Below are 14836 nucleotides of genomic sequence, written 5' to 3'. Positions count from 1 at the left end.
TTGAACAGTTGAGATTTAATGTATACCTAGACAGCGATATGTCACACAATTAACCCTTTACAGTTTATGGTTCTTACGGTTATGTTCGTTTCAGTCATGAACACCTCTTGATTTCATAAGTGTATAGATAATAGACTTTTGACATAAAATTTTCTTTGTAGCGGCTTACACTTCACACTCACATAGCAAATTATTAAAAATGTTAAGCTTTATTAACTCATTAACAAGTCTTAAAGTCTTAACCTTGTTCCTGAATATTCTCTTCAACAGGAGAGTGAATTGAGTTGATTAACAATGTCGAATGGTCAGTCACAACTTTGCTTTTCTCCTTGAATCTAGCTCTTGGGATCTCCAATTTGCTAGATAGAGTTACCGCCATGTTGACTTGTCCTAAGTCGTAAACCCATTCTCTTAGATGATCTTTCAACTGCCTCTCTCACTAGGCCTTTCGTTAGTGGATCTAACACATTATCGCTTGACTTCACAAAGTCAATTGTGATAATTTCACTAGAGAGCAGTTGTCTTACGTTGTTATGTCTCTGCCGTATATGACGAAACTTATTGTTGTACATGACGCTCCCTGCCCTACCTATTGCTGCTTGACTATCACAATGTATGCAAATTGTCCACATAGGTTTGAGTCAAAAAGGAATATCCTCTAGGAAATTCCAAAGTCATTCAGCTTCTTCGCCAGTCTTATCTAAAGCAATAAATTCAGAATCCATTGTGGAGCGAGTGATACATGTCTGTTTGGACGATTTTCAAGAGACTGCACCTCTACCAAGTGTCAACACATAACCACTTGTGGATTTTACTTCATTTGACTTGGTGATCCAATTTGCAACACTATTCCTTCAATCACAACTAAATATTTATTATAATGCAAAACATAATGTTGTATATGTTTCAGATATCCCACACACGTTTCATTGTCATCCAGTGAGTTCGATTCAAATTAATAATGAACCGACTCAGTTTGCTAATAGCACATGCTATATCTGGTGGCTTACAATTCATAATATACATCAAACTTTTCAATACTCTGATATATTCTAATTGAGAGCCACTTTCACCTTCATTCTTTTGAAAATGTAAAGCTTAAATCAATTGGAGTTTTGACAACATTGAAATTCAAGTACTTGAACTTATCCAATACTCTTTCAATATAATAAGATTGAGATAATGCTAGTCCCTGGGGACTTTTTGAGAATCTTGGTCCCTAAGATCAAATCAGTTACTCCTAAGTCTATCATATCAAACTTGTTAGACAACATGCACTTAGTAACATTTATATCGTCAATATCTGTACTCATTATTAACATGTCATCAACATACAGACAAACAATGACTTCACGATTCAGAATGTTTTTAATGTAAATACAATTATCACATTCGTTAATCTTGAATCCATTTGCCAACATTGTTTGGTCAAATTTAGCATGCCATTGTTTGGGTTCTTTCTTGAGCCCATAAAGCGACTTCACAAGTCTGCACACTTTCTCTTCTTTACCAGGAACTACAAACCCTTTAGTTTGTTCCATATTAATTTTTTCCTCCAACTAAGAAGACCGTCTTTACATCCATTTGGTGGATTTTAAGATCATATACTGTCGCTAGTGTTATTAACATCCTAATCGATGTTATCCTTGTTACCGGAGAGTATGTGTCAAAGTATTCCAGACCTTCTTTTTGTCTGTATTTTTTTACTACAAGTCTAGCCTTATATTTGTCAATAGTTCCATCAACTTTCATTTTTCTTTTAAAGATCCACTTTGATCCTAAAGGTTTATTTCCTGGAGGAAGATCAGTCAATTCCCAAGTATGATTACTTAAAATTGATTCGATTTCACTATTGACAGCTTCTTTCCAATAAGTTGACTCAGACGAAGACATAACTGCTTTAAATTTTTTAGGCTCATTTTCAAGCAACAGTGCCACAAAATCTGGTCGTAAAAAAGTGGATTTCCGTTGGCGAGTGCTACGCCTAGGATCCTCACTAGGTAGTGTATTTTTCGTTGATTCTTTCCATTGTCATTTAGGTCTTTCACTTATCGACTCACATTCAGTTTTATATGAATAAATGTGTTCAAAAAACTCTCTGTTATCTGACTCAGTTATTGTATTAACATGAATCTTAGGATTATCAGATTTTTGAACCAAAAACCAGCAGGCTTTGTTCACAGCATATCCAATAAATACACAATCTATCGTTTTTTATCTGATTTTCACCCTTTTGGGTAAAAGGACCTCTACCTTGGCTAGACACCCCCACACTTTGAAATATTTCAAGTTGAGTTTCCTTTCTTTCTAGAACTCATATAGAATTGATTGTGTTTTGCAATGGGGTACCCTATTGAGTATCTTATTAGCCGTAAAGATGGCTTTCCCCCAAAGGTTTCGGGTGAACCAGAATTGATCATTAAGGCATTCATCATTTCCTTTAATGTTTTGTTCTTCCGTTCCGCCAACCCATTTGACTGTGGTGTATAGAGTGCAGTAGTTTGATAAATAATACCATTTTTCAAGCATATCTCTGGAAAAGAAGATTCGTATTCTCCACACCTATCACTTCGAATCATTTTTATCTTTAGATTCAATTGGTTTTCCACTTCATTTTTGTATTACTTAAATGCATCAATTGTTTCATCCTTACTACTAAGAAAATATACATAACAAAATCGAGTGCATTCGTTAATAAAAGTTATTAAATACTTTTTCCCAACACGAGATGGTGTCGACTTCATATCGCATATAACTGTGTGAATTAAGTTTGAAGATTTTAAATTTCTTTCAACAGACTTATAAGGATGTTTAACGAACTTACTTTCCACACAAATTTCACATTTCAATTTGTCACATTTAAAATCAGACAATATTTCTAGAGTAACCAATTTTCGCAAGGCTTTATAATTTACATGTCATAAACGAGCATGTCATATATCATTCGACTCCAATAAGTAAACAGAAGCAAAATTCTTATTAATATTGTCAATAACCATCACATTCAGCTTGAAAAGGCCCTAATTGAGGTAGCCCTTTCCTATGAACATCTAATTTTTACTTATTACAACTTTATCACTACTAGGACACACTTAAACTCGTTCTTAACAAGTAGTGCAGCAGAAACTAAATTCTTCCTAATAGTAGGGACATGCAGAACACTGTTCAAAGTCAACACCTTGTCGGATGTCATTTTTTTTCCAGTTCCTGCAATCCTTGTTGTTGTTGTGTTTCCCATGAACAAATCTTCATCGTACTTAGCAGGACTGTACGTTGCAAAGGCTTCTTTCGCAGAGCAAATATGTTGAGTGACACCTGAGTCGAGAAACCACTCCTTGAGATTTCCAATGAAGTTACGCTCCGATTCATTGCACACAAGTCATCTTCATCTTCCATCTCTTCCACGATGTTTGCTGGACTTTTGTCTTTGTCTTTGTCTTTTCTTGGAGCACGACAGTCAGAAGACCTATGAACAGCCTTACCACAATTGTAACAATTGCTTTTGAATTTCTTCTTGGCTTGTTCTGACTTCTGTTCGTTAGACTTCTTTCTCTTTTTGTCTTTGTTAGGAGCTTCTTCAATAATATTAACTCTAATGATTGTTGAACTCTTACGGGACTTCTAACTGAATCACAAGATCTTCAAGCTTCATTTCCTTGTGTTTGAGCTTTAGATAATTCTTGAAGTCGTTCCATGAAGGAGGCAACTTCTTGATCATTCCAGTCACTTGAAAAGCTTCATTTACTACCATATCTTCAGCAATCATATCATGGAGAATAAGTTAAAGTTTCTGCACTTGTGATCCAACAATTTTACTATCTATCATTTTATAGTCTAAAAACTTTATGACTACAAACTTTTTCAAGCATGCATCTTCTATTTTATATTTCTTCTCAAGTGATTCGACAACTCTTTTGAAGTTGTCATTGCACTATACACGTTATATAAGTCATTCTCTAAAGCACTCAGAATGTAGCCCTTACATAGGAAGTCAGCCTATTTCCATGCTTCAACAATTATGATTTTTTCTCGTCTGACATTTCAGCAGCAGACAGTGAAATTTTTTCGCTGGTAAACTTCTGCAGACCAAGAGTGGTAAGTTAGAAAAATACCCGTTGTTGTCATCCTTTGAAATTTACGCCAGAGAATTTTCCCGATTTCTCTACTTGTGGTACAACAGTTCGGGTTGATGCAGCAACAACCACTATAACATTGTTATTTTCCATTTTTGATAAACAAAAATCAATACAGTCTTAGTAAGCAATAACTCAAAATTGCAAACTTAAAAGGAGTATAAAACCAAGAAGGTTTTTGTCTCCACTACAAACACAAATTAATCTAAAATAATAATTTTCTTAAGATTGTTGCCAATTTGTGTTTGAAAAATAGAATTATTGATTCCAACAAAACTTTGTAGAAACACGAAGTAACCAAAGTTTATTGAACCAGTAAGAAAGATGAACAAAAATTAATTCAGTAAAACAAAAATATGTAAACGTACCAGAATCTGGAAACTTAGAACAGAAAAAGATCAAGCCCACTGATTGCACAATATCTCCTCAAGGAAATTATTCACCTCTAGTATCTGAGGTTTGATTTGGAATATGTCCTCCAGGATAGAATGATCTCCATCACCAGCGTATTGATTCTCAAAACTCTAGTGGCAGCGAGCCACTCAACAGCAGTAAAGTACACGAAGAAACTTTTGTGTAGAAGAAGAAGAAGAAGAAATTAGAAAAATTCTGAAGAATGAATGGTATAGGCAAGAGGAACAGGTCCCGAAAGGTTGCAACCCTTTCAGAATCCACACGACGATTAATGAAAGTTTGCAACCTTTCAAACGGTCTTATTGTTCCTGAAAGTTGCAACCTTTAAGAACAGTCATTTCCAAATGGTGAGAAATTTAGATAAAATCGGGAAAGATTTTAAATAAAACGGTTCACGCGGATCCGAGTTGGGTCGGATTAATCAACTAAAAAGTTAAAACATTTCGATTAATCTCAACTAAATAATTGAAAACATTTCTGTTATCAACTAATTAATTGAAAACGTTTTGGTCATTTAATTTAATTTAATTAATCAAATAAATAAATAATTAAATACTTAAAACAAAATTTGTCCAAAAAACAATCTCTCGATCATTTTTCCACGATGGCGACGGCGCGAGGGGGTCCCTCTTTCCAATCCTTTTAACAATTAATAGGTGTGACTCTATATTTAGACTCTCCTATTTTTCTTTCTACCACCGATGAGGGACAAATACTTTTTCATTAAAGTATAAGAGAACTTTTCAAGTTCTCAACTCTTCAAGTTTCCAACTTTTCAAGTTCCTCTTTTTTTATCTTCCTTCCATTTCCCATTAATTCTTGCTACATACCCGACATTAATTGATTAAATGACAGTAAAGAAAATTTTGGAGGGAATATGGAGAAAAGAGAGAAACAATCGGACTTGGAGAGAATAAGGAGAAAATGAGAGAAATAAGACTATTTTTAATTGATATAATAATATATTTATTATCTAAATCATGGTTAGAAATATATTTTAATTAATTAAATCTAATTTATGTCACATGTCATTAATCAAGACTGAGACTTGGAGAAAATAGAGACAAGAAAAATAGAGAAAGAGCCAAATCTTGTATCACGATATTTCCAGCAAGCTGACAAAAGACTTTTTTTTTTTGTGAAAAAAAAAAGAGCACGTGGGGAGAATGCCATATATTTGAGAGATATGTCTATCTAAATAAATCATATAAATTATACAAGATTTTGACTAAATAAATCATACGAATTATACAAGATTTTGAAAGTTAGTCGATCTTTTAATTTTTTTCATAGATAATTTAAGTTGCTAATTATTGTGATTTATAGATTATACTCTATAGTACCTTTATGTAATTTCAAATAATATATATAATTGGGATAATGTACAAGTACTCCCTCAATCTATGCCCGAAATCTCAGAGACACTTATACTATACTAAGGTCCTATTACCCCCCTGAACTTATTTTATTAATAATTTTCTACCTCTTTTCAACCTTCGTGGAACTATCTTGTGGGTAACACTGGTTGACTTTTTTTTTCAAGCTAGTGCCACGTAGGCCGAAAAGGGTTAGAAAATTATTTATAAAATAAGTTCGGGGGGGGGTTAATAGGACGACCTTAGTATAGTATAAGTGTGTCTGAATTTCGGGCATACGTTAAGGGGGTACTTGTGCATTTTCCTTATATAATTTTGTTTGTCTTAATTTATGTGGCACGAATAGAATTTTAAGAGTCATTTAATTTTTAAATATATAATTTAAAAAAAATATTTCAAGTTATTAATTATTGAGATTTATAATACATTTTACGTGGTTTCAAATAACACATGTTACTTCTTATGTACCAACTTATATGAAACCGATAAAATTTAAAGAATTGATCAAATTTTTTATATGTCTTTAAAATATATTAATTTTTTAATTATCATAATTTATAGTATTTTACATGATTTTAACATATATATAAAAAAAATTAAAAAATTGACAAACAAATTATAAGAAAGAGAGAAAAAAAGGACCAAAGTGCTCATAAATACTAAAACAGGCATGTTGACCGTTGCCTGGTTTGGCATCTCAAACTCCCTCTTATAAGAGAACTAATACCTAGACATGTGTGTCGCACGTATATTCCATATTATATGGTTGCATAATACATATCTTTAATTATAATTATGTATAAATAAAAAAAAAGTGATTGTAATATAAATTGAAAGCATGTATAAGATAATAAATCAAAATAGATACCCTCAAATTTCAAACTATAAGCATAATAAGAATATGTATTTCGAATGAGTTTCATCAATTATACCTCACAATAATTCCTGCAATTCATTGAGAAACTTTCATCGATACATCAACATTCAACCGTGTATATATAAAGAAAACATGAAATGCATAACGACAATTATATCTATATTTTTTAAAACACTATAAAGTCAATGTTCCTTTTTTTTGCAGTTTAATACGGATTGCACACAATAACTTCTATTAAAAAGGAAAGAAAAAAATTAGGAAAAATAATATCATTGAATTGGAATGAAAAATGTAAAATTGTAAAAAGAGGAAGAGAAGAAAAAAAATCAGAAGAATATATCTACCTAACCATGAATAAGGAAGTATGTTGAGTAAAAGAAGATCAATGAAAAGTATGAGCTGATATATGAAGGAAATTGACAAATATTCAATTTATGCAAAAATTTTATAACTAAGAGCTCAAGATAATATAAATTTATTAATTTAATAAATGATATACATAAATAACATATATTGTCCGTATGTGTAGTTAATTGGATGGTGAAAAAGACTGTTTGTGAAATTATTTTTATCTCTTTAAAATATTTTTGAACTTATATTAGTGCTATAGAAAATCATATAAAGTCATAAGCTAATGCAGTTTTTATAGTAATTATTGTATCAAATCATATGTACCTATTATTTATTTTTAATTATCATTTCGGAAATATATAAGCTAATTTTGGAAAGTTTGTAAAATGAGAAATTATTATTTCTTATCATTATTTAAGCTATTATTAACATTTAGTATGAGAACATTATAAAAGCAGCCTCCTTTAAATATTAATCCATTCGTTTTACAAAGAGTTGTCTAGTTTGACTTTAGATGAAATTTAAGAAAATAAATAAGACTTTTGAATCTTGTGGTCCTAAATTAAAGGAATAAAGATCCGGTCTAGTATAATTAGGCCAAGTAATACTCAATCCCTTTACAAGTCTGGTAAGTTTCTGAGAGCTATAATAACCTCTACATTACCAACCGACTCAAATTAGTGTTCTCTTTATTAGTATTTACATTTGATTGAGTTGAACAACCTTACCCAACAGAGCTAATAGCTGAAATTCTGATAGAAGTTTGTAGGTCATTTTGTTTTATCAACAGAAAAAAAAATCATTTAACAAAAATATGTTATACCAATCAAGAGTCTGATTGAAGTGATACTACATATTCTTTAGTTTTCAACTGTTAAATATTTTCCAACTATTGACACTAAACTGCTAATTTCTATTCCATCTGTGTTGTTGTGACTACTATTCTCAAGTTTGTACGCTTTCCTGTTACTACACTTTTGTAAGTTTCACTATTTCCTTTTTTTTCCTAATTCATTTATGCTGTTGTGAGAAGTGTCAAAATTTTCATTTGTCAACCCTAAATTTTAGACTAAACAAAATGAGAATTTTTCAACAATGGCTACTCACCGTTGGTATGACAAACGGTGGCAAGTCTAACGAGAAAATGTACTCAAAAAGGATTCTGAAAGTAAAGCACCGGAAAATTTTAGTTTAATGTTCGTGTTGATTGTTGATATTAGCTCAAAAACAAGGAGAAAATGGAAATGATAATATACGCATTCGGATTTTGTAGCTATAGGTATTTGAGATTGAATAAATTAGGTCAATTAGGCTAGAAGAAGCAAATAAGTGTGTAGTGTAAAAAGCTGATGCAGGCGTATATTCGGATTTTGTAGCCATAGGTATTTGAGATTGAATAAATTTGGTCAATTAGGCTAGAAGAAGCAAATAAGTGTGTAGTGTAAAAAGCTGATGCAGTATCTAAGTTTGCTTCATTTTAATGAACTTTGGACTTTGGAACCTCAAATATTAATTAGATTTGTGGTATAAGTTGCTCGATTTGCTGTTGAGTTATTTGAAGATTTGAGTCGAGAATTTTGAGGTTTTAAGTTTAAATTCTAATGAAAGCAAATATATTAAGTGATATATTTTATATTTTTAAGTTTTAGTTGACAGAGTTATCTGATAACTATCTTTGACTTAGAAGGGTGCTAGGTGAACTTAGTCGAGGAAGTGAGGGTGTTATGTGAAATTAATTGAGGTACACACAATCTAGAAATAGTAAAATATTGTATAGGATTAATCGAGGTATGCATAAGATAATCCAGATACCACATTATCAAAATAAATCTTACCTGTTTAAATAGGAGTCCTCCCCATCATAGTTGTACAAAATAGTAGCACTAAGTACCAAATAGCACCGGTTGATTGCCTAGCAAACAATACAATGTTCAACTGCAGTAGACATCTCTCATCCATGGCATCACAAGTAGCAAAAGGACTACTTGAACACCCTGTGATACATGCCTTCATCATAAACTGTACAGCAGTTCATTTCAACTTGAGACTAACAAGACCAGTAGTATATGTAACAACGTACCCGTTGTAATTCCACAAGTGTGGTCTGAGGAGGGTAGTGTGTATGCACAAACCTTACTCCCTACTTTGGAGTCGAAGTGATTGTTTCTGATAGACCAACATCATAAGCACCAATTGAAATATGAAGGAAACAGGCAACATACTTGTGCATGACTCAGTTTACCAGCAGTTCTTAATGAGTATCTGTAACCCCCAATCCCAAAATAACACATTCCACGCAGTAACAGATCCTTGAAGTTAAAGAAGCTAACATGAGTAGAATACTTGAGGCATTGTAGAGATTGTGTAAGTGTATATATTGAGTATAAGCTCGATTCATTTGTAGATTTTGTTGAATACGTATAATTTGTTGATTGTCATTGTACTTCTTTCTAAGCAAAATGTGGTAGGTATTGTAATGGATTTTCTATTTGTACTTCCTATTTTATCCATGAATACTTATTTACATCTTCTGATCTATTCCATCCACCTGGTCTTGGTAATTATAAATCTCACTTCTTTGTTTACACTTCTTTTGTCCTTCTTTTGTTGTGTCTTTTTTCTTTTTAAATTTAAAATATATATTACCTTTTCAGTAAAGTTAGTAGTTGAAGTTCTTTTCGCATCAGGGAGGCATTGGTGTTATTGCGCTGTTGCAAACAGATTCTACAAGCCATAATCTATATGCCAATCACCAAGTCCGACCAACTCCTATGAAATTTTGGAACTTATCAGTGAATTTTGAAGCGCATCTTTAGATTCATAGTTGTTTGACATTTATCCACTTTCTAAAGATAACATAAGTTTCTCTTTTTGTTTTTTTAGGTGCATGATGCGGAGAAGTGGAAACTAAAAAACTATTGTGGTATTAATAGGAAAAGAGATGAGGCCAGTTTGATTAAGCATCAGGCAAAGACAACTTCGTTGCTGGCTATAAAGTTGCCTGAGGTGACTGCCTATCGACGAAGGTGATGTGCCCTGCACAAATGATCTACAAGGAGTCAATTAAAGCACGAGCGTCTCACACGATAACACAATACTATTCGCAGGTAAGTTTCCAAAGGTATGTGAAATAATTGTAGATACAACAACAAATAGAAATGAAGAATATATGAACAGTAGTAGTAGAATTATAATGCTGGAAACTGGCAAAATCCTTATAACTGTGATTTGTGAACTTTGTGTTTGTTTTCTTTACTAAAGAAATTAGGATGAGAAGCTGAAATTGATTTTCTATTACTGTATTAATTCTTTAATAGAGAAAGTAAATCACTGCAGTGTGAGTTGCAACACACATTGAGTGTGATATTAGTTGCTAAATAAACCTTTTACTTGGTTTATCTACTCAATTTGATGAGATTTGAGTTGCTGAGGTTCCACATTCTAATGGGTTATTGAATATTGCTTTTGCAAATTTTATACATTTCTTTCAAAATCCTTCATTGTGCATATTCAATGAAGAGAACGGCAAGAAAGTGAAAGTTGTAATTGCTAAATTCATTGAGAAGATTCATTGTAGCAAAGGCGCAACTAGAATTCTGACTCTTATGTTTTATGGTTGGTGAGGAAATAGAAACCATGAGAATCGTTTAAGTTAAGATTGTTTATCCGTTAATCTAAATGCGCCAATTTTTTTAATTCCTTTTTTCCTTTTAAAAGTGACTTGTATTCCATTTGGTAAGGTTCTTGAATATTTTTGGTTTGAGTATCTCTTGCTACAACACATCTAATTAAATTGGAAAATTAGTACGCTTAGCTTCTCATACCATATGCATATTTGTATTTTGATTCAAGATGACATTGCAAGTCATTTATTCTATTTCCATTTTTTGCAGTTCTTCAAGATTCTCATCTACAATGTCGATTATATGAAGACAAAAGCACTATCGCATACCTATTTGCAGACCAGCCTTTTAGAATGTTACCTATAACTATTACATATATAAAATTTAGTGTACATATAATTTTGTTCTCCATCGTCATTTTTTGGGGTTAAAATTGATATTATTTCATTATTTGTACGAACAGGTCGATATTAGGCCCGTGCTAGCACGGGCCTTGTCATTCTAGTTTTTATAGATATGAAGGTAACATTTGAATGATAAAGAATGTCACTTACAATATTTTTGGTCACTTCACAATAATAAAGACCTCTTTAAACTTTTATATACTTTTTTCGCCTTTTTACATTACATATTCCCTTTATCTCAAAGTAAAATTTTGTGTTATTTTTCTTTTTATTTCAAAATAAATTGTATTTTACATCATAAAAAAACTTTAATGATGTTTCTTTTTTCAATTTTATCCTTATTTAATTAAATTAGGTCAAAGAATTATATCTTTTTCAATATATATTAAAGATAATTTGATAAAAATAACTTACTTTATAGCTATATCTCAAATTGAAAACGAAAATTGACTTACTATGAGAAGGTAAATATCATAAAATTGAAGAGTAGATAATATAATGAAATTGAATTTTTATATATAAAAGACAAGAACTTCTCATGTAATGAAAATCCAACAAACTAAAGTAAAAATATGGTGTAGTGTAGTTTTAGTAGTATTTAATACTCTTGTTCTATGTATGTAATTTAATTTTGAAATAAGAAACTTTTAGATGCCTCTTTGACAGTTTAACTTATGTCTCAACAGTGATGCGAGAAAGACATTAAGAAGAATTAAGTAACACAATTTCAAATATGAAATAAAAAGAATAATTTGGAAAAGAGTTTGATGAAATAAAAACATTATGAATTCATATAGACAAAAATGGAGGAATACTTTTTAAAAAATATAAGTAGTTCTTTGTGTGTGTAATAGTATTTACGTTAGTGTGACTAGCACCGACGTGAAATCTCCATGGGAAAGGGACGAGGACGGGGTAATCCTCCGATGAAGCTGCTAGCAGTGTTTGGGAGCTCAATTGGAAGCAAAAAAGCAGCGGCAACTAGTGATTTTGCAAAACTGGATCCAGTAAAGACAATGGGATGTTGACGGGAAACTAGCGCAAAGAGCAAAACAAGTGCAAGAGTCAATGGAACAGTACCCAATCATCTGCCCACAGGAGTCGAGAACATGCAGATTTTGATAATAGGCCAATTATTTTGAAACAATGGTCTGCTGATTTTGATTTGGCATAATACATAAATATGCCCTTTAACTTGACTTCAAATCATACTTATGCCCTTCAACTTTGGATGTGCACAAATACACTTAAACTTCTATAAAGTTTAACAAATAGACACACATGTCCTACATGTCATTTTTTGTCCTACATGGTGTCCTACATGTATTGTGACATGTAGGACTCATGTGTTTATTTATTTAAAAGTTGGACAGTTAAAGTGTCTGTTTGTGCATTATAAAAGTTGGAGGTCAAAGTTAAAATTTGAAGTCAAGTTTAGGGTCCAATATATGTATTATGTCTTTTGATTTCATTAAAGAGTTCCTAATTACTGAAATACCATTATGGGTTAGTTTTCCCAATTTGCCTACGAATTGCTGGAGTTGCAACTCTCTAGCCGCATTGCTAGTGCTATTGGAAAACCTATATATACCTATGAGTGTAACACCAAACAAACTAGAATATCATATGGAAGGATGTTGATTAAGAAAAATGTGACCAGACCTCTCCCACAAGTAATTATAGTGCATAATCCTAATGGAAGACAATTTGTGCAGGAAGTATGGTTTGATTGGAAGCTCGAATTCTGCAAAAATTGCTTCAAAATAGGTCACGGCTGTGACGCCTATCCTCAAATAAGACAAGATGATGTTACCTCAGATTGTAGAGCCACAATTTGAGCAACCAAAAAGAAAGAAGAGGCATCTCAACATTTGTCTTATGGCCAAAAAAATTTAGTATTTGCTAAGTATGGTGTCTATTGGTGCAACATGCGAAAATTGTGCACAGTGCACCTTTTGAGCAATCAAAAGATCCATTCATTTCAATCCATGAGAAAACAAGAGGTTGAACTTCTTATTGAGTCACTTAAACAGGAAGCTCGTGATGGCGTAGTTATTGATCTTAGTGCAAAGGTTACGTCTTTGAATGCTAACTTGACTTGCTTAATGGTGTTTGGAAAGAAGTACATGGATGAGGACTTGGACAAGAGGGGATTCAAAGCTATTGTTCAAGATGTTGTGCATTTAGCAGGTATGCCAAATCTTGGTGATTTTTTCCCCTTCCTTGGTGCTATTGATCTCCAGGGTATCACTCGCAAGCTCAAGGATCTTTCAAAGGTGTTTGATGAGTTCCTTGAGAAGATTATTGATGAACATGAACAGAAGCAAAATAAGGACTTTGTGGACACCATGATGGACATAATGCAATCTGGAGAAGCAAAATTTCAGTTTGACCGTCCTCACATAAAAGCTATCCTCTTTGTATGTACTTTCATCTCATTCTTATATACCACAAGCCTTGAGAATGAAATGGTTTATATTAATTAATTCCCCTGTTTCCTGTTTACTATACAGGACATGCTTATAGCTGCAATGGGCACTACAACATCATCAACGGAATGGATACTCACCGAGCTTCTTAGGCACCCCCATGTGACGAAGAAACTCCAAAAGGAGTTGCAAGAAGTGGTAGGCCTTGATAGAATGGTGGAAGAATCCGACCTGGAGAATTTAAAGTACTTAGACATGGTTGTAAAAGAGGGCCTGAGGCTGCATCCTGTAGCGCCAATACTTCACCATGAGTCCATGGAAGATTGTGTAGTGGATGGTTTCCACCTACAAAAGGGATCCCGAAGATAGTAAATTGTTACGCGATTCATATGGATCCAAATGTTTGGCCCGAGCCTGAGAAGTTTTTGCCCGAGAGATTTGTTGGGAGCAGTGTAGATTTTCGTGATGCGACTTCCAACTTCTACCATTTGGCTCTGGGAGAAGAAGCTGCCCTGGGATGCAGTTGGCAGTTACCGCCGTCGGCCTTGTGGTGGCACAATTGGTGCACTGCTTTGAGTGGGAGCTTCCAAATGGTATCAGCCTTGTGATTTAGACGTTGATGAGCAGTTTGGGATAGTAATATGTAGAGAAAAGCCTTTGCTGGCTATTCCTACTTATAGATTAAAGAAATGATGCAAATAGTATTCACTGACATGTGTGTATGGTCATTTATCCCATTCCAATTGCAAATAAAGAACAAAGCAGACTTGCCATGATTGGCAAGCTCATCTAGTTGAGTCATTCATGTGGGGTTAATTTGACTTTTGATACACTACTGCTAATAATGCTAGTCCTTTTTTTTTTTGGTTGGAAAATGTTTATGACATTATAAATAGAGGCATATTCCTTCTAAACACAACGTAATTATAGGGGCTTTGAACGTTTTGTTTAGTAGGAGAATTTGTGAGACACAAGTGATATATTATTATTTGTGTGAACCTCTAGTTATGCTGAGTGAATTTGTGAGGTTAGTTCTTTCAATATTGTGTACTCTCTTTTATATACAGTGGATTAGTGTTCTGTAAGAATTATTATTATTTATTATTAAGTATTTCTTACTTATGGCCCAAGTTTACTTGTAATCCAAGTAATACCATAATTAGTATTTAATAAGGAATAGATCTCGTTCTTACATTGGTTACTTGATGGACGTACCAGATTAAATCATA

At 32.8% G+C, this 14836-nt stretch overlaps 1 pseudogene; it reads left to right on the top strand.

The window, feature by feature from the left end:
- The first annotated feature begins 13088 nt into the window (after positions 1-13088).
- Positions 13089-14315, top strand: LOC107016813 (annotated as a pseudogene).
- Positions 14316-14836: the final 521 nt, after the last annotated feature.

Source organism: Solanum pennellii, chromosome 4 (genome assembly GCF_001406875.1).
Source record: "Solanum pennellii chromosome 4, SPENNV200".
In the NCBI taxonomy this organism is placed as follows: Eukaryota; Viridiplantae; Streptophyta; class Magnoliopsida; order Solanales; family Solanaceae; genus Solanum; species Solanum pennellii.
This window is presented reverse-complemented; position numbering and strand designations above follow the sequence as displayed.